The sequence below is a fragment of the Rhea americana genome, unplaced genomic scaffold (assembly GCF_003343005.1).
Source record: "Rhea americana isolate MKP2758 unplaced genomic scaffold, rheAme1 scaffold_48, whole genome shotgun sequence".
In the NCBI taxonomy this organism is placed as follows: Eukaryota; Metazoa; Chordata; class Aves; order Rheiformes; family Rheidae; genus Rhea; species Rhea americana.
Window position 1 is genome coordinate 1,857,613 of NW_028186623.1, and position 19,636 is coordinate 1,877,248.

The window sequence follows — 19,636 nt, forward strand, 5'->3', positions numbered from 1 at the left end:
TGTCATGGCAGCGGCTCCATCGCGGACCGGCGCCCGCGCTGCGCCGCGCAGCCCCGCGCCCCGCCGCGCCCCGCCAGCCGAGGCGCCCCGCGCTGCGCCCCGCCTTTAACCCCTGCGAGCCGGCGCTGGCCGAGGAGAGCCCTGCGGCTGCGGCGGCGACGCTCGCTCCACGCGCAGCCCGGCGCTCGCAGCGACAGGCTCTGCCCGCCCTGGCCCCCAGGACCCCYTCCGTCCACCCGGGGTGGGCAGTAAGGCTCGGAGTCTGCAGGGGGCACCACACAGAAGCAGTGTCCCTTCGCCAGGAGTTTGCCACGCAGGATCGTGGGACCTCCAGAGGAGCTCCCCTGCCCTGTCCCTGCTTCGCCCCGACACACAGATCATTGCACTACTGAGTCCCAGGGCTTCCCGCCCCACAGGACAGTCTCCAACAGCACACGCTTCATGCTCAGACACCCCCTACACACATAAAGACCTCCATTACCTAGTCACAGAGCTAGGTAATGCTTCCCCAAGACCTTGAAGACCACCCAGRCACACCTGTCCATCTCTGCTGCCTACACAAGAAACTCCATGCCACACTGCTGTGTGCCTGCACTGTCCTGTACAGGTTTATCATGCCCAAGGGAAGGCTGGCTGGTCCAGGACAGCTCGCTTGGATCCCTTCCTCAAAGGGCATCCATCTACTCTGCTGAATGTATCATGGCAAACCCGGTTCTTCCAGGGACTAAAAGATGAGCATAAGGTCCAGTGAAAGAGCTAAAGCTACTTTGGGACCCCATGCAGGTCCAGAGACCCAAATACATGTGATACAACTGATGCTTTTGCACGGGTTTTTCAGAGTCCCCAAGCCCAGTTGTCTGCACAGCAGGTCCACTGCATGCAGGGTGAGACACCACAACCCTAGCTATGCACCAGCCAYGGTCTAGCACTGCAGAGACGCACGCTAGCTCCAGGCAGCAGCTCTGGCTGCGAGACACCGGGGCGATGCTYGTTGTCGCCTGGATAAATAGGACAGTCTAGGAGCCGAGGGAGGTGCTAAGAAGGCAAGGCTGAGCTTTCCATCAGAGGGCTATTCAGCCACTGAAAAGTTTGCTTAACCCCAAAGATGCAGGTCGGCTGCTTCCCTTGACCAGGCAGTTAGTGCCGGGCAGTAACTCAGGCGGAAGGATGAGGAGGAAGGACGCTTTGTGTCTGCTTATAGCAGGAAGGGATTCAGCCAAAACCCTACCCCCGAGGGCGGCAGCCTGGCTCCTGGTGCTGCTGGGCCTGTTCCAATACTGGGATGCACTCTGCGGGGAGGAAGCTGTGGGGACCAGCAGGCCTGCTGGGCAAGTTGGTGTTTACTTCTTGGGATAGGAAGCTGTCGATGCAGCGTGCATGTAGCAAAAAGCCTGCCAGAGATGGCGTAATACAGGAAAGGGAAGATTTAAAGGGGAAAAAAGCCTTCTGCCTCAGAAGAGCCTCCTCAGAGGCAAGAGAGACACTGCTACACGAACAGATGTACAGGTAGGGCAGAAACAGATAGATACACGGGCAGAGAGCTACGCTTGCTGCTCCAGAGAGCTGGGCACAGGTAAGCATATGGGGGCTCACAGAGGGCTAGAAAACAAATGTTACATACATTTATGTAACAAAAACCTGCCTAACTGAGGACTTACCCAAGAGACTGGAATGGCTGTGCAGGAGACTGCAGCCAATATGCCTAAACCATGCTTGCCCCAGAAGCCACTCCGGGCTCAGAGGTACAAGGAGGAAAGAAAATGTTTCATTGCATCCAAATTTCCTCATTCCTCAGGAGCCCTAGAGAGTAAGTGTGCACTTAGGAAGTGGCAGCAAGGGGTGACTGATGACAGAGAAGCATCTGATCAAGCCTTCTGCTTGTCTCTTGCTTGACATGAACACTCAGAATGACAGGATAACATCCAGCTGCCCCCAACTGTGCATTAGCAAGCTGCTTTTGGCCCTGTCGGTTCCTACCACCGTCCTGCCATGCTTGCCCCAGGTGCAGTTCCCACCCTGGGGCCCTGCATAAAAGCTGAGTCACTTCATGCTGATGCTCCAGATCAGGAGRGATCACCCACCAGCCCACGGGCTGGGCCCCAGCAGCCAGGCTGGTCTCTCCTTCTCCCACTGCCCCTCACCTCTTCACATTGCACACAACCATGCGAGCACCTGCACACCTGGGAAATGATGGGCCCTGCAGACAGCCTCTGCCACAGGCCTGGAGCAGGGATGCCAATACTGGCTTGCAAGGAGAGCCCATGCCACTTGCATGCCGGGGACGAGCGCGTTTTGGCAGTGCAGAGGGGCACGCGTGCATATTCACAGAGCCTGAGAAGGAGCAGCCCAGTGCTTCCAGAAGAGGCCTGGGCCACCCCATCAGAAATAGCTGCCAGTGATACTGCCTTATTTAATGTCATCTCCTGAGCAAGTGCACCAGTAAGTAAAGAAGGGAGCAAGGTGGGACTTCGGGGAGAAAAGAGCAAGGGGGAAAGAATTACAAATACAGGAGGCAACAAAATTTGGATTCAAATGCAGAGTTGGAAAACATGAAGGTGGAGCAAATTTTGCACTGAGACAGCTTGCAGACCTTAGATCGCACAGGTGCTCATGCCTGTGGCTTCAGTTCAGGTCCATTTCTAACACTGCTACGTAACCRAGGGGGACTCTGAGCCTGGCACCAGCCCTGGAGCACCAGGCATGTGGCAGAGGYGCGTCCTGCTCCTCACGGAGACGTTAACGAGCCCTGATCTTCTCTCATCATCCCAGTGGCTTGGAAAGAAACCAAGACCGCAAGGACGAGTCCCTCTACCTCCCAGTCTCTCGCTTTCCGTCCGCTTGTCAATCTCCGCTTTTATTAGTGGTGCAGTTCRGTCTCCATCTCCCTGGGAGATTTCTCCCTCGTTGCTCTAATCAGGAGCTTGCAAATGTCAAGAGTACAGGCCTGGAAGTAATTAGTGAGGGACAGGAGACGGCGGGCTGCCGAGTGGCTTGGGAGCAGGCCACCTCCTGCACTGCAGCGGCCTGCAAGCGCGACGGGAGCAGCCGGCCGGCTCCAGGCACCACAGGGCTGGGGCCCTGGATTTTACTCCCCGGCCTCGCTGCTCTCCCYGGATGACTGTCCCCTTCTCCACACAGCTCAGGGAACAGTTCCCCTCCTCAGAGACGAGCTGCAGCAAAGTGGGGGGACGGGGACCCAGGCCACCTCTCCCCCACTTCTGCAAAGGTCCCAGGAGCCCCTGGCAGGCTGATTAGCCCAACTTTCTACATCTCCGCCAAGGCCCCCGCAGCCGGATCTCCTCTGGGCTGGCTGGAGTGCCTGGGTTTGCAACTGCAGCGACACCGGGACCCAAAGCTGCGGCCACCACGTGTCACCTCCCCACGCACAAGCACCTTGCCGCAYGCTGCCTCTCATCCAGAACAGCCAAAAAACAGACTGAAAATCTTCAGCTGAGTATAATGGGGAATATCTTCCCTGAYGTACCCCCTACTCTTGAGATGAACTTCAGTGTCTCAGGGTCATTCAGTCCTGGTCCTATCTGAAGGGGTTAATGCCTCAYCCCAGAGAAGCCAAACTCCAACAGAGCTGTAGGGCTTATCCAAGCAGAGACCAGTCCTTGGATGACTGGAGGACACGGGCTCGTTTAATCCCCAAGCCAGCCCCCGCTGCTCCGAGGAATTCGCCCTCCAATGCTGGTGGAAGTGGAAGCTCTCCAGATTTCCCTCTGGAAGCCAAAGACAAGCTTTTTCAAAGATGACTGTTTGTCTCAAGCTCCTGCTCGCAGACAGCTGCTCGGTGTTGTCTGAAAGTGGGGCTCTTATAAGGCATCCTTCTAAGGGCATATGAAATTTCCAGTCTTGAAAAATCTTGGCCAGACTCTCTGGCCAATATGTATATCGCACCTCGATGCAGTATATATAGAGCTGCATCTTGTTGGATTCCTGCTGTATACAGATGGTGTCTGGGCTTTGGGCTATAAGATTTTTAACTAATATCTTTCTGCACTATTACCTCCTCCTCCCTTTTCTCCCACCTCCTTTCTCTCCCTCCTTCTCTCCATCTGTCCCTACCCCCTTTTTTCTCCACTTTTTCTTGTGCACACTTGCAGCTGCTAATTTTTACCCAACATATTTGGGAATTCGTTCCAACACCTCTTCCCCCATATCCCGCCCTGCTTCTTGCTTCTCCCRTTTCTAACTATTCTTATTTCTCCACCCAAAATGAGCACGCTGCACCTCGTGCCCACCAAGGAGCTCTGTGCACGGGCCCTTGCGAGCACACACACTCTATACAAAGCAGTACAAGAGGGATAATCACATCTCACACTCCAGAAATAAAGCTGAGCAGCCGTCTGTGCGTGGGAGCAGGGCGGCAAAGCATCTCAGCCTTTCCACCGCCGAGTAAGAGCCCTAGGACTCAGAAGAGGAGCACAGTGGTACAGCACGAACAGTGCCGCAACCTGCCCATGGCAAACGCACCTCCGCTTAAACCCACGGCAGCAGCGCACTGAGGATGAGCGAGAAACACATTCACTCCTCCYCTTTATTTGGCCAGCCAAAGGGGTGCCCAGGTCCTGACGAGCACCCGTTAAGTTTTCCCTCTCCGGGCTGCAGAATTGGGAGCGGAGCTGCCAAGCGGCAGCGCCGTCTCCAGGGTGGGTGGTATCTCAGCCAGGCTAGAGAGCAAGCTAAGCCGAGCTGGAGGAGGAAAGACCCAACCCAGAACACAAAATACCTTTTAGAACCACAAAGGGAGCAGCAAAAAATAYCAGCCAAGCACCTCTCTCCCTGTGTAAATGTTCCTTCCCGGATAAAAGTCGCACTAAAGCTGTTCACACTTAGCTGGATTTACTGTTGCCCGGGCGAATGCACATGAGCAGCTCTCCCCATAAAGAATATTCACCTCTGTCCGTCTCTCCTTCTGTCAGACTCGCCTCTCAGATCTATTGGGCAAAATTTATTTATCCTATTTAATTTTCCCATTGTTTTATCTTCTTTTATCTCCACATTAAATCAGGATTTCTCTGCAAACTGAACTTTTATTTTCCATGCTGTTACATTTAATGCATTTTATCACACGAATTTAGCAAAAAAAACGCTGAAGTAATTGCAAAAAAAAATGCAGCCTATTTTTCAAATTGATCACAGCACTCAAGCTCACCTTGGCAGAAAATGCAAACTCGAGCCCTGCACGAGACTCGCGCTGCTCCTTGACATCTCATGTTTGCCAAACTGACTTAGCATCCGGTGCCTGGGTAGCTCCCACGCTCAGGTCCTCCCTGCTGCCCACTCTGCGCAGGCACCTAGTGCTGCTCTTGCAGGGACCACGGGCTCCAGCTGGCTTAGCATGTTCCCATCTTGCCATAAAATACTTACAGACAAGGCAGGGAAAGGCAAGACCAGAAACAAAATGCAAGCAGGGCAGCTGTGCCCCCGTTTTGGAGGGGGAAACCGAGGTGCAGGCACACGAGCTCACGCTCCAGCAGCGTGCACGGGCTCTGCGACGCCGAGCTCGGCCTCGCGCCCTGAACGCAGAGACAACTTCTCCCGATGCTCACTAAGAGAGGCGAGCCCGGCCTCGGGTCACCCCGAAACGGCGGTGGTTCAGGAGGATACAGAAACACATGCTCAACCTTCAAGCAGGGGCTGTTGGTTTTAACAGGATTACTTTGCACTTAATGTTAAGCATGCAGCTGAAATCCCTGCCTGAACCACAGACATATGGTATGCTTAAACTAAGTGTAAATCTGACAACTGAAATTCAAAAAGGAGGCAGCTATAAAGACACCCACATTGCCGAGTTAAAAGCAGTCTCCCCATTACACCAAATATTAAAGAAAAAACCTCTGAAAACACCGTATACAGCRCAAGCGGCAACCTCAAAGAGGCTGAGAAGCACTGGTAAAGCGGGAGAACCGTGCAAAGCCATCACAACATCACTTGAAAATCTTGAAACTCAAGGATTTAATTTTTTAGCAGTATTTCTGACAATGATCCAGGATTTGTATTTTTTTATGTGGAAAGCAAAATGTTAAGATTTTCTCTGCGGCGCCAAGATTTTTCGTTGCCATTGCTGTTGGTATTTAGTGCATTTGGGCAGGTTTTCAAATCCCATGTGGTCCTTTTTCTTAAAAATCTACTCTCGAGGGAAGGGGAGGGGGAGGAGGGTGATTACAGACATATGACATTTTGCATCATTGCCAAAACATTTCCATATCAAAACATGCTAAAGTTCAGTCTGTTTCACGGAGGACATTGTTGGGGGGGGGGGGGAAATTGCCAGCCAACCGGCAAATAAAGCGACAGAACTGTTATGATCCCTAGCAGCTTTCTCAGCTATTATCRGCGCTGCTCCGCGGAGAAACTGGGGTGCAAGGAGGTGCGACGGCCGGGGGGCTGCGGTGGGGYGAGCTGCTCGCGGCTGCCACGAAGCGGGGGGAGATGCCAGAGCACCGGTTGGGATTCATCTGGGCAGGTAACAACGTTTTCCACGGAGTGGACRCGGGTGCTGACAGGCAGCCGGGGTGGCTGCAGCAGCGCTCGACCCCTGCACGGGTACAGGCAATCCGGACAGGCGGAGGGAACTCGGCAGTCGCCGGCGAGCGAGGGAAAGCGTTGGAGAAGAGAAAGGAAAGCGCCGTACGCGCGGCTTCTGCAGGGTGGACGGAGCCCTGACGCGGACAGCAGTCTGCGGTCACCGCGGCCGCCGGCGCTGCAGGAACGGCAGCGCGTCGGTGGCACTGCACCCTGGCAGCGAAGTGCGCTTCGTCTCTCTCCCGGGAGCGCTGCAAGGCTCGTTTCATAGCTGTTTGCAGAGCGTGAGCTCTTAACTGAATGAGTAGAAGAACAAATAAATAAATAGCACATAGTTCTTTCCATTCTGCTTCTAAATATGAAGCCATCGTGCAGCCTTTGGGCTTATTTACAAAATATAGAGGAGCACAAATGATCAGAGCGCAGTTCTGCTGCCTACGCTAGATGCTGTAACAGGGAAACACCATGTTCTTGGCTGTCCTGGGTGGCTCGAAAACGATACCCTCAGCGCACGTTCAGGAGCCCAAAGGCAGGGAAACCAAATTCACCTGCTCTTCCTTCACACCCGGACGGCGCAAGACTCTGCTCACACAAACCGCCCGCACTGCTCTCCGGAGCGTCCCCCCGCCGCCAGGCTGGCGAGCGGGAGAGCCGGAGCCCGGGAGCGCAGGGAAGCTGAGCCGGGCTCTCTACGCCCGGAGAGAGAAACTGCCTCCGTCCCRCCGCGGCGCTCTGCGGGCTCCCCGGGACCGGTGCCGCCCGGAAAGCTTGGCGGCTGCGTTGAGCAGATAAAATCTGAACACTTAACCCAACCTGTTTGAACCGCACGGGCTGCTTAGGCTGCACGTCCCCGGAGAAAAACGAATTCTCAGTGTTCTCAGCCGTTCCTGTTTGTGCCCAGTGCAGGTGGTTTTTTCCACCTTTGAAATCCTTACTTCTAAGGAAAAATAAAACATTAGGTGAGGGAAGGATCTCAGTTCCTGCAATCTTTGGAAAACATCCACAGGGGGGTGATTTAAACCATGGGTAAACTGCCAGTGCCGGTCCCACGTTATCTGAACTAGTCTATCTGTTCTGCTTGTTTGTACTTAYTGACTTATTCCCAGTGGTATTAGTCACAACAAGATAAATATGCAAGTTGCAAACCCGGGATTTGAATGCAGACTTCTCCATCTTCCTAGGTCAGTTTTAATTCATCTTTTAGAGTCAGCCTGGTCTGAGCCACTCGCTTCTGACTCAAGTCCAATTCTCTTCAAAGCTCAGGTCTGTCTGGATTCTGGGACTTAAATCTAGGTTTGCAGAAAACAAAACTAAACATGCTTTATGAGCAATCGTAACCTTGGGGAAGGGTTTGACTGCAGTTTCAAAGGCTGAGCAAGGTTTTTGTAGATGGCACTGGCTCAGTTATGCTCATTGTCAGCAATCCCTGGACCACGGACAATCTCCAACGCTGCAGTAAGGAAACAACTTACAACCTTTAAGCTGTACAGCCCATTTACCCATTTCAGAGAGGGATAACAAGGTGCAAAAAGACAAAGGAATCCCAAACGTTTCTGGAGAATATGGTATTTTCCCAAGGCCACATAGGAGGGCCATTGCAGACATCTAGTTGAGCCCCTCCAAAGCCTTGCTCTATGCCCTGTTGGCACGTGGCCTTGGAGCATCCCGGGTTGCCACCACTGTCAGGCTTGTCCTCAAGCAGATAACTCTGAGGCTCCTTCTACCATATGCAGAGCAAAGCTCCTGGTGCCTGGTCGACACAAACAGGGACGAAGCTCTTCCAAAGCACTAGAGTTCCCAAACCAGGAGGCAGGGGAAGGARGGGAGCCCTCTGATCAGAGCTCTCTCGAGAACGGTCTGCCCAGGCGCGACGGGGAAGGCAGGAGACACCACGGTCACAGCGGCAAGGGCTACTCACACCCAGGTAAAAACGTCAAATAACATGATGAGTTAGCTCCATTATTCACTTGGCCAGGCTGCATCTCCTCGYGTACCTGGTTATTAAAGCCAGCATTTGTCATGCTAAGCAGCTGTTGCAACATAAAGCAAAGCTGTCAAGAAAAACACAAATGTTGCAGACTGGTGGTGTTTTCCCCCTAACGGCTTTATTTGTATTTATTTGTGGTTTTTCCCTCCCATCTCCTACACTCTTTAAAACTATCCCCACTAGCGGGGCTGGCTCTGCGAGCTGCTTCACCGCTACTGCCATGAAAAGCAGCCGCTTCCTAACTTCTCTGGGATCTCAGATACTCTCCTACTCACTGTTGTTTCTCTGTCGCTAAGATTGGCACTTGTAAAGAGATTTCCAGGCCAAATATTAACCCTCGCTGGAGCCCAGCCACATAAACACACACACGCACTTGTCAAATGAGACGAAGACAGACAGGCTTTAGGAATATTTAAGTGACTCCTTGAAACAACACGGAGGATCGAACAGGGAAGAGTCAAGACAGAACGGCAGAAGGCCCGAATCGGTCCTTAACTGCYACAGGACCTGCTTTCTTCTCCTCAGCCCTGACTGAAGCTGAAACCCTGAAATCCTCCGTCTGTCCTATAAATCAGTAAATGCAGGCTCCCTTTCAGAAAGGGAAATAGGACCCAGGAGCCCTGACACCACACAGCCATATTCAAGCGCAAAATAAGGTTTCCTCTCGTTGCAAATTCCAGTCCAAACTCCTTTTAGAAAAGGTTTATAGCGGTTTTATTTATTGTCAACTCCTCGATGATAAAATGAGGCCACTACAAGTCCTCTTTTTTCCCCCTCAGCAGGAATCAGAGGGGCTGAGATGTGAAACAAATGAAGGGCTCCAGCGCTGACCCTGGGCTCATGCTGGTTTGCAGACCGCTGGGTGATTATTTTATAATAGCTGATAGCATCTGTGATTTAATGCAGCTGTTAGAAATTAGCAAGGACTCCATCGAAAGCGTCCCAGTCACTCATGATAACAGGCTAATAAATCATTCCCCCAGTGCTCTATGGCATTTATGGTTCTATTTTAGAGATGCAAAGCATAGATCCGGCTGCTCTCCTGGATTTATTTTTATTTATACTTTTAATAACACAATTAAATAAATAAATTTAGGATGTTGTGACTCTGTTGCCAAAAACAGCACCAATGAAAACTTCCCCTGCATGACTTCCCTTCATTATTTTTTCCCCGCTGGCCAATTAAAGAGAAAACAAATAGTTTCAAGATGCCTCAGAGATATTGTTTCAAACACATGGGGTGAAATTCCTACACCACTAAAATCCAGGGGAGGCAGGAAGAGAGACGGGGGAAGAGGGAGGAAGGCTGGGGTGCCTTTTATTCTCCTATCCGTTTACATTTCTTCCTATCCCATCACAATCCGGAATATCTAGATGCTTCTTTTCCTGGAGGCATACGTGAATGCACACAAGCACGCCTGCTGCCATTGCCTAGTCAAACCAGCTTCATTACCTTTCTAGCGAGCATTAATTTGGGGCATTCCCACTGTTCCTCAAAACAGATGGGGAAGCAGCTTCCCCCAGACCAACCTATTCTACCCCCAACCTGCATGCTTGAAAGCTTCCCCTGAAGCAGGGTGGCTGATGCCCACGTTGAGGAAGAGGCTGGCGCAGAGCAGCCCAGCCAGCTGCTGGGGCAGCTCAGCTCAGGCTGGTGGGCAGAGCCCCAGCATCACCATCTCCCACCACACCGGCGCACAGCCAGCTGGATCCACACGCATGGGCCAGCAAGATATCCCGAAGCAGCACAGAAAGGGCTGGGACACTCTATCCCCAAAAGCTGCTCTCCACCTGCATGCTCCACAGTCCCCTGTGCTGATGGACAAGCTGGGAGAGGGTGGCAGGAGGAGGGACAGTCTCCTGCCACCACAAGGCCAGCCGGTCCGGCGTGGGTTTCTCCGCAGAACTGCACCCCGATGCACTGCTCGCTGCCCTGTTGGTGTCTCCAGATAAAASCAGGTGAATCTAGTTTGCTGCCTAAGGTGATGCATCCAGTCCAGACACYCTGCTTGGGAAGAACGACCAAGGGGAGGGGAAATCACCAGCACGGCACATGGAGCTGAGCACGCAGCAACAGATGGGAGCTTGAAAAGCCTCCTCCCTTGCAGGCAATCAGCTTCTCCCTGAAGCCTAAGGGTGGAAACACCATGCTCTGTGGTGCCCTAGATGGCCTTGGATGTGCCAGGTCCTTGCTCTGGCTACCACCGCCCTAGAGCCGCCTGGACATGCACTCATTTCCTTGCTCTCCAGAGGAACCTGCCGACACACACGCGCCCTTCAAACCACCTTGCTGACGGGGGCTGCCAAATGCCGGGACCTCACAGCACACGTCTGCACCGGCTGCCGGGAGAGCCAGAGCCCAGGAGCGCAGGGAAGCTGAGCTGGGATCTCTATGCCCAGAGAGACAAGCCACCTCCGTCCCCCCGCRGCGCTCTGCGGGCACACCGGGATGGGTGGGAAGCCTGGCCCGAGAGAGGCAGGTCACGACGCCTCTCTCACGCTTCTTCCCACTAATTAATTCTCCATGTTCAGTACATGCTCAAATGTGACATGCAACAGACTGACAACTTGGGGATCAGGCTGATTCCAAATGGCTTTTCTGCAAGATTTCACCAGGTTAGCTTTGCATGCTGCCGGGGAGAAGCGAGTTGCACAAAACTCAGCCATTTGAATGTAAGAGGGGAGAAGACTGAAAAGTGCAACTGGGACTGGAGCTGTCTTGATTTACTCCMAAGAAAGGTTCATTCTGGGTCACATTTTGAGCTTTTGAGAAGTTGCTTTTCTGTTTCTAAAACCTCTTTAATTAACCTTCTCTTTCCATCTTTCACACGGCCAATTAGCTTTCTCACAGTGAGCCTGACAAACACAAACATCCTTGGACTCATTTCAAGGTCAGCTTCATCTCGGGTTTTTTCCCAGCAGTCGGAAGTCTGACCCCTTCCACGTTCGGCGTGGATCCAGTCTCTGCCCTCGACTGAGGCAGCAGGCACCCACACCTTGGCCGGCCCAGGTGCCTCTCCTCCACGGTACTAACCTCTTCCCTCTCCCTCCTTGCAGCCCACCAAAATAAAGACCAAAAAAAAATAAGTACTGTCACCTTCCCTTCATCCAAGAATATTTTCAATTAATAAGCAGAAGGAACTAATTTATTTCTTAGCCATGCACTAAACTCTGGTATTAGTGAGTTTAGAATAAGCCAACACCCAATAAAAACCTTACAGACTTCACTGGAGCTGAATCAGATGTCTGCTGGGTCCATTTAAAATGCTCTAAGCATTTTCATCACATCCTCACTTTTAAGTAGAGTTACAGTCAGAAAAATTACTCTGCATACACGACCCCAGAGGTTTCATATTTCTTCTTCTGCGATGACAGTTCCCGACCAGATTTGCTTAATTTACAAGTTGGGAGATAGGGTTGCTTTTCCCCCCCCCTTAAAACTGCCAGCCCTGCAAATTCCTCTGGAATCTAAATACTCATCTCTTTTCTCCCTGGCTCTCCCATTTCAGYAAGGATATACTGCCACTGGGGCAGAGCTTCTTAGCCAGACGTGAGAGAGCGAAACAAATCCAGCTCCTGATCCTAGAGCTGCGTGAGCTGCTCTCCGGAGACGAAGCACCGTGAGAGCTGGGTGCTGTCATTGCAAGAGTAAAGCAGGTACAACCCAAAAGTCCCCAGCGGTGAAGATGGTGAAGATGGAGATGTCATTTTTAAGCAGTCACATTGGAGATCATGTGTAAACCACTAGGAGAAAGCCACCGTGTCTAGCCATAGCTTTTTTAATTATAGAAATAAGCTGAGTTTTTTTGCAATTGTTTTATAGTATAATGGAATCTATCAGTAAAGCCCTGAGACCAGCGAGGCAAAGGCACAGGGCACGCAGCCTTGGATCGGGTCACGTCAAGGGTCTCTGAACACCTTTTCTTTGCCTTCCCGCAAGGTTTTTAGGCGCATGTACCTACCACAGCTAGAGGAGGAGTGTGAAGTCAAACACCCCACCCGGAGTCCATCTGCAAGCCTCGGTGCCCCTGCTAAGCTCTGAGCCGYGGCTTGCGGATGGGCAATCATTTGCACAGCGGTGCCTCCAGAAGACTGCTGGTTTGCAACGTTTGGTGCCAGACGGTGAGGTCTTCACGGTCCTCCCAGGCGCTGCAGRCAGCCTGCTGCCACCCTCCAGCAATATTCAGAAGGAAACGCAGTTGCCAGCCCACCACCAAGCATCTCCCGCTGGCATTCCTCGCCAGCACAGCAGTGCTTCGTTGCTGCCCTCTCTTCCAYGACTGCAAAACCCTATTAATGCCTTCCTAAAAGAAGTAAGTCGAGCCAGGTATTCCTATGGGTAYAGCTGGGCCTGATCCTGTATGTGGGATGTAAGGCAAAAAATCCCAGTGCCCTCTACAGAAGTAGTTGCAATTACTCCCTTCCTCATCCCAAATTCTCTTCTCAGCCCAGGAGGAACTGGAAAAGCCTTGATCTCAAAAGACAGGAGAGGGCTTCAGCAAGCACTTTTAGCAATATTTTAATAATAATAAAAGTTCTAATTAAAATTTTACACATTTAAATACTTCCATCATGTGTTTTCATTACTAATGTTYTGTGCTGTCTTTATTTTAATAATCTCCTCATACTCTGCAAACTACCTCCCCCAAACACTCCAGAATTTCAGGCACATCAGTGGCACAGAGAGCTGAAACCRCTTTCCCAAGGCCATGCTGCAAATCAGTGCCAGCAGTACAGCCAGGATCTTTCCAGGATCTGCCTCCTGTCCTCTACTACAACCAACACGAATGAGGAACACAAATCAAAGAGGTACCTGGAAACAGGATGCAGGAACCTAGATTACACCAAGGCTGTAACAGCTGAGTATAGACAATCATTCTTCTTACTACTATTGCTAAGACAACTACAGACACAATAGGTCAAAAAGCAGGAAGACAACAGGTATCAGAGGCAGTTCTCAGAAAACATCCATTCTTCAAGACCACTGGCATACTAAAGATAAGCTACTAAAGTTTTCAGTGCCTTAAGGACCTGCTGAGTTTCAGTCTCTTGCTGATGTGGAAGACAGAAGTGGAAAACAAGAAATGACCCATAATATGCTTCAATCAATTCTCTCTTCTATGATACCATCTGTAGAGAGGGCAAGAAATCTGTCTCTGAAGGCTAATTCTAGCTATCCGTTGATCACTGCCTGGAGCAGACTCTTATTTAGTAGCTAGGCAGGGCTCTTTTGGAGTTTCAAATTTATTTTATTAATATTATTATTATTATTATTTTTAACTGTGGAATCATTTTATTAATATGAATAAACCTGCAGAAAGTGCTAATTTCCTCTATCATTTTCCTAATTAGCTCTATTGAATTGTGAGGATCATCTGCATGAATAATGACTCTCCGTGCATTTGTTTCCCTGTTCTGCTTCTGTTCAGCAAGGAGWTCAGCAAGAGCTGCATCCTGCATGGCTGCTCCTGCACCAGGGGATAGGAGGAGACAGAAAGGATGTTTCAAACCACCAGATGCCTTGTACATTGGTAACGAGAACTAACAGACCCCAGCCTTAGATGCCTGGCAGGGATCACTGGATTCATTCTCCATGAAAAAAAAAAAAAAAAAAAAAGATACAGTCAGGGCTGCTAAGGGGCAGGCGATGGCCCTAACGCTACTTCCTTGGTGGGCAAAGCCTTCCTCTGCTCTTTTGTGGCTCCTCCAGGGCACTCACAAGCCCTCTGCAAATGAAGACTGCAGGGGTAGCTTACTGCACGCTGCCCAGAGGTCTCAGCCAGCTCAGAGTCAATGGCAGCTTTGCCACAGGCTTTGATCAAGTCAGAGTGTTGCCCTGGATTTTGGTCCATCGAGTGAGGAGCGGTGGAATGCCTTCCAGCTCTGGAAATACCCCCAACACTGGTATTCAGCACAAAACTTAAGAGCCATCAATGTCACCTCCATGACTCCTTTATATGGTAGTCTCCATCGCATTGGCTCTGCAAGGCAAGCCAGGAGAAAAAGGGACACCAGCATAGTCCCATAGCACGTGACCGCAGTATGGCTTGGCAGCAACAGCTGCAAAACACCCTCTGGCTTGGTAGAGGTCTATAAGTCTTTAAAAGATGGATGATGTTCTTGGACGGGATCCATTCCCTGTAGCTACAGCGTGCCAACAGGCTTGCCTGAATAGGGAGATGTGCCAGCACATGACAATCTGATGCCGAATCTCTGAGATAGCGCCGGCATGCTCTTGCCCCGCTTGGCCCCAAGCACACCATTCAAATCCCTTGCCTTCTGGCAAATCCCCGCACAGAGGCACTATCCTTCTCTGGGATCTGGGATCCTCTGCTAGCCATGCTGACCTCTGCAAGACATCTGGCTAGGGAGAAAGCCTGAAGTACAAAGGAGACCTCTGTAAACATCGCTGCTCTTATTACAAGCTGGGGGAAGGGGGAGAGGGAAGCAGCAGCACAGGCAGAGGGGAAAAGCTGGACRTTGCCCACTCCCCCATCCCTAGCCACGCGAAAGATGCAGGGAGCACACTCATCTGCATGATGCTCAGACTTGCTCTCCTTCATCCAATGCCACCTAAAAACGGCAAACCCCATCCCACTCTCCCGCTGCAACCTTAGCTGCCACGGYGAGGAGCAGAGCGGCAGCAGGCCTCCATCATGCCCTGGGAGGCCTTTGGGGGCTGAGGTCCTGGTCAGGGCCTCTGACTCCACAAGCCCTYTTCTGCCAGTGGGACAGGACACACATTAATATTTTCCTTCATCAGCAGTAACATGGCAGGGAGAGAGAGGTTAGGTTACCAGGGCTCTCACTTTACAGAAGAGATTGCCTAGATCATATTTGTATTCATTTTCATGAACTCCCCATAAAAGTCACTAATAGAACACAATCTGCTAATTAAATTTCACTCAGGAAGGCATTTTCACCTTAGATTAGCAGTGTCCTTGCACATTTTTTGCCACTAATGTACTAATAACATCTTATTTATCTTATAAATGAATTCCGTTAGACTTATCATTAAATTTAAGATATTAACGAGCACAAATGAACCCAACATGAAAGGAGGATGAATAATTCCAAAGGGATGGAAACCACAGGTTCATTTCACTTCCTTTTTGCCACTAGCAAAAAAGGCAGCAGATTGACAGCTTCGGGGAACAATATCCTCCCTTTAGGCACTGCAGAGGTGCAAGCAAAGGCAAGGAGCTCTGCCTGCCTCCCAGGCCTGGCTTCCAAGGATGGGCTTCCCGGCAAAGGAGGCAGGCACGCACTAGCTTTGGCAGCCCTGCGTCTTATTYGTGGTGAGGTCTCTGCTAAGGGGTAGAGTGCCACAGGGCTCAGCATGGGAATCAAGCTGCTGAAGACTCCCCTTTGCTCAGGCAGTAAAGAGCTCTACGAGCAAAAGGAGCTGGGTCCACGTCTACACTGTAAGGTGAGAAGCGGGCAGCACCTTGGAGGGGCCAAGGACAGAGGTACAGCTCATCCTGTCCTTGCTCATGCCATTGGGGCCACACCGAAGCAGACCTGGACCCATGCTGGCACGTCAGCCACACCTGGGGTTCCTCTTTCCGGGGGGCACCATGGAGAGGGCTAAATCCGCACCCAGCTATGCGCAAACACAGCCAGGGGAAGAGACCAAATGTGCAAGCAGGCTCAGCCCTGCATTCAGCCAGCAGCACAGATGTGCCCTTAGTTTGAATCCTCAGGCTTGCTGCAACCCAGGTTTGACCCATCTGTACACCTGTACCAAAAATTCAGGGCCACTGTTTCCCAAGCASTTGCAGGCCTGCTGAAGATGCCCCATCTGTGTGTGCTGGAGAGGCTGGCTGCTGCACCTGCTTTCGGAAATGTGGACTGGATTTAAAATATTTGTCAAAGGGAAGGAGGAGGTGGGGGAGAGGCGTTCTTGATCATGAATCTTGGCAGGATGCAGCTGCTCTCTGTGCTTCCCTGTGCCTGGCTAGAAGATGGATAACAGAGGAGGCCAAGCTGCAAAATTTAAATCCAGATCTCCTTTCGCACACTGCCTCAGGGTTGAGAATCCTCCTGTTTGCTACTTGCTTAGAGCTATGTTTTCTGACTACATACCCTTAAACCCTCCTCGCACCCAAATCCATGGGGGCACTTCACAGGCTTTCTGAACAACACTTACGAGTCTCATGGTAACTACCAACAACTCAGCAAGCACTGACTCATGCCTTGAAGAAGGGGACAAGTTTTTCTGGATATAGCTGAGCAGACTGAGGCATTTTGTCCCCAGTCAAGTTTTAGACCTTATGCAGACTGGATCAAATCCTGCCCTAGATGAACAAAACAAGAGCAAAGACTATTACCTCGGCTGTACCTTAGTACATAGGCCCCCACTAGGTAATTGTCAACTCCATAACAGGAAAAAAACATCCAGCCTCCACTATTCTGAACAGTGGTATTGTCTCCCCTTTTCGAAGATCCAATAGTTTCCCAGTTATCATTGGATGAGGCAACATTGACATCCAGTGGCCAATTAGATTAATCGCAACAGAGAGAGTATTTTCTCTGGGGATTGAAAAAGCATTCACTAAGGGCCATGTTCTTCATAGCAGTGGCAGCCTATGCCATAACAGGGCAGAGAAGACCCAATATCTCACTGCTTCCCCTCCTCTGCATCTACTTGCAGAGCCACAGTCATTGCATCATTTGCATCACCACCACAAACCAAGGGAAACCGCCATCTAGGGCTGCACTATTCCAAAATCCTCCTCCCTGCCAGAAGATACTACAAACCTGCTAGTATCAGTCCGAATCTCTGTCCAACTGCAGATGCATTCATTYATGCTGCTTGTCCCCCTGATTTTGTGCTTTAGTCTTCTAGGAGTCCAAGCACTTGGCACGGTGCAAGCTGGCAGCCACATGCTCCCAGGGCACCACTCTTTTACCCCTAGGCATAGTGTCAAAGCCCCATCAGAAGCCACCTTTCAGTCACTTCTTACCAGGACCCACTGCCTTACTAAGCACAGGCTTCCCCAGCAAGGTACCAGGCACTATTCACGCATGCACAGCATTGCCTTCTCCTGGACACAGCCAGAAGTGCCCAGCTCAGCATCAGTGCCTGCCCGAGAGCCTCTGCCATCTCAAGCATACACCACGGGGAACTCTGAGTAGGATGCAGCTCCTGCTCACTGTCCCACTGCTGTACGTCCATCTGTTTGCAGCACACAGCTTCTGGCCATCATCTGCTCCTGCCACCTCTCTGGGTTTTCTCCGAGTTATACAGTACCAAGCACAATTGGAAATCTGGGGCAACTGCAAAACAAATTCTAAATATCCCTTTGCTCAGAGCATCCGGGTGTGATGCAGCATGGCATGTGCAACATGTGGCTGGTTATTTCATGTAATTTTAAGATAACTTACATATTTTAATTTTCAAAACTCTTTCCAGATGCAAACTATAGTTGGACATCCATGAGGTTCTGCAGGGGAATTTCTGTATTCCCCACTTACAGGCAGTGAAACCGAGGTACTAGGAGAGGAGAAGGAATCCAGTGGATGGGGGAACACTATAAATGTATGCTGTCAAAGCCTGTATTCAGATCATGTTGCCAAGTATACTCTTTTATGAACAATTTGCATGCCTACAGGGGCAGTTAGATGTTGTTCCCTCCCCAGACAGTTGTAAAAAATGATGCATCCCCCTCCTCAAATCTGCTTTTAAAGTTCTCCAGTTTCTATGGGGGTTTAATTTTATTTTTAAAAATACTAAGGCAGATAACATGCTATGCAATTAAATATTGATTAGGAATTCTCCCCAAGTATGTTTCCCCTCCATCTCTCTGCCTCCACCGGGAGATGTCAAGTTCTGTTTCCTAAGYTGTCCCCATCCGGTGATTACGTTCATTAGGACACCAGCCTTGTGGTTAAAAGTACTTTCTTTGCTGCTGTACATTTAATTAGACAACTCTTTCCCAGAAATTATTTATAGCCAAGCTTGGGAGCTATTGTTAGTCCGAATGTAAATAAGATTCAAAAAGGAAATCCCAGGGCACCCCTGTGGCTGGTGAGCCGCTCACTTCATTCCATTAGCGCTGGTCCCAGCGCCCCTGCTTAACACAGGCTTCCAGGGGCTTTATAGCTACTGTGTGTGCTATTTAGCAAAATAATAAAGCAAGCAAAGCTAGGCACGGGTTTCTAATTCAACTTGTGATGCACAAAGAGCAGTTTCCAGCAGGTCAGGGCACCCCCTCAGGATGCAGGAAGAAAGGGGTTTGGCTGCAGAAGGACAGCAGGAGGTCTTTGCGTGTGGATGGAGGGACRGGGAGAGCTGTGGCAGGGCGGACAAGGTCAGCAGCCACCCCCAACGCACCAAAAGGCCTCGCACCATGTAGGCTCAGCTTGCAGCACACAATATGGTGCAGAGGTCCTCAGAGGGTTCAGCTGCATGCAGATTCGCTCCAGCTCAGCCTGTCTTGACCTAGTCCAACCTTCGCACCCCTTCCTTCCCCACACCCATCCATAATTCAGTTGGAACTGAGCTTAGTGGGAAAAAAATCAACTTTAATTAGATCAATATAAATGGTTTCAAAACCATCTGAGAACACCTGAGCAAGGATAYGTATTTGTTTAAGCAAGCTGGCTTTGGAACCGGGCTGAGGAAGCCCAAGTATCTGCATGCAGACAAGGCCCAGCAATCTCAAAGCACTTTGCAGCAGTGAGTACTTGACATAAGCTACAGCCACGGGGGGAAATTAAGCATTTTCACCTTTACTTCTGGGTGAAAAGTAGGCACCAGTCCTCACAAAAACCCCAAGATGTACGCCAAGAGCTGCGACCACCAGCTGATAAACACTGGGGCTGGCTCCCAGCACCCATTACGGGAGCTTCCCTTCCAGTACTGATCAACGGACTCAGGCAGCTCCAGGTCTGTACGAATGACCAAACGTCCCCATTTATAGCCCAAATGAAGGATTGGGCCAGAGGCCTTGTGCTGGGACTCGCTGGCAGGCAGGAGCACAAGACGGGGAAGGGAGAAGACAGTCTGACCTCTGCCACCACTGGCGCAAATCTCGTGTGCGGCTAGCTGGTCAGCCGTGGTCTCCAACACGCAGCAACAGGGCAGCAAGGTCGGCCTGAACGGCGCCTGCC

The 19,636-nt window shown here is 51.0% G+C and overlaps 1 protein-coding gene across 1 annotated transcript in view; it reads right to left on the reverse strand.

The window, feature by feature from the left end:
* Positions 1–19,636, reverse strand: part of LOC146589091 (opioid-binding protein/cell adhesion molecule homolog) — a 337,145-nt gene that overhangs the window by 119,287 nt on the left and 198,222 nt on the right. The window lies entirely within an intron of this gene.